Genomic DNA, 1,363 nt, shown 5'->3' with positions numbered 1-1,363 from the left:
TTACTGATGAAGATTGAAGAATACAGTCTGCAGTATGGATTACATCTCAATATAAAGAAAACAAAAATCCTCACAACTGGACCTATAAGCAGCATCATAATAAATGGAGAAAAGATTGAAGTTGTCAAAGACTTCACATTGCTTGATTCTATAATCAACCCCAAAGGAAGCAGCAGTCAGGACATCAGATGACGTATAGCACTGGGCAAATCAGCTGCAAAGGACCTGTTTCAAGTGCTAAAGAGCAAAGATATCTCCTTGAGGACTACAGTGCACCTGACACAAACCATGGTATTTTCAGTTGCCTCATATGCATGTGAGAGATGGACAACAAATAAGGAAGACAAAGAAAAGTTGATGGTTTTGAGTTGTGGTGCTGGTGAAGAATGCTGAGAGCACCATGGATTGCTGAAAGATCTAACAAATCTGCCTGGAGGAAGGGCAGCCAGAATGCTCCTTGGAAGTAAGGATGGCCAGACTTGGTCTCACCTACTTTGGTCATGTTGTCAGAAGGGACATTCCCTGGAGAAGGATGTCATGCTTGGTAAGGTGGAGGGTCAACAAAGGAGGAGAACACCCTCAACGAGATGGATTGACGTAGTGGCTTTGGCGATGGGCACAAGTATAGCATGGATCATGGAACTGGCACAGGACTGGGCAGTGTTTCATTCTGCTGTGTGTAGGTTTGCTATGAGTTGGAAACGACTCGACGGCACCTAACAACAACTAGTTTGTGATATTTGCCTTTTTCCCTTTTATTTTGGTGAAAACATACACAACAAGATGCTCACCAAAATAAAAACTTCTGCTTTTACAGATCAAGGACATTGATGACATTTTTCATGTTGTGCTACCATGTTAGCCTTTTCCAAAATATTTCACCACCTATTAGCATAAACTCAATGACACCCAAACGAAAGCTTCCCCTTTCCTCCTCCCTCCTACCACTAATAAACTTTGGTTTTATATATACATATTTTTCAACTTATCTAGAAATTTCCCAAAGAAAGTTTCCTTCTATGTATAAATCTTTCCTTGACTTTTTACAGTAGTGGACTAATATAATATTTGTCCTTCTGTGATTGATTTATTTCATTCAGCATAATCTCTTCCAAGTTCATCCATGTTGTGCAGTGTTTTAGAGATCTACAGTACTTTTTGGGGTTGCATATTATTTCAGTGTGTGTATGTACCAGTTTGTTTATCCATTCCTTGGTTGACAGGTACTTAGGTTGTTTCCATCTCTTTGCCATTGTGAATAGTGCTAATATGAACATGGGTGAACATATATCAGTTCATGTCCCACCTCTCACTTCTTTAGGATATGTGCCTAATAATGGGAATGGTATGTCAAATGGTATTT

This window comes from Orycteropus afer, unplaced genomic scaffold, assembly GCF_000298275.1.
Source record: "Orycteropus afer afer isolate SDZICR_OR568_19922 unplaced genomic scaffold, OryAfe1.0 scaffold00210, whole genome shotgun sequence".
Taxonomy (NCBI): Eukaryota; Metazoa; Chordata; class Mammalia; order Tubulidentata; family Orycteropodidae; genus Orycteropus; species Orycteropus afer.
Note: the sequence above shows the minus strand (reverse complement) of the source record.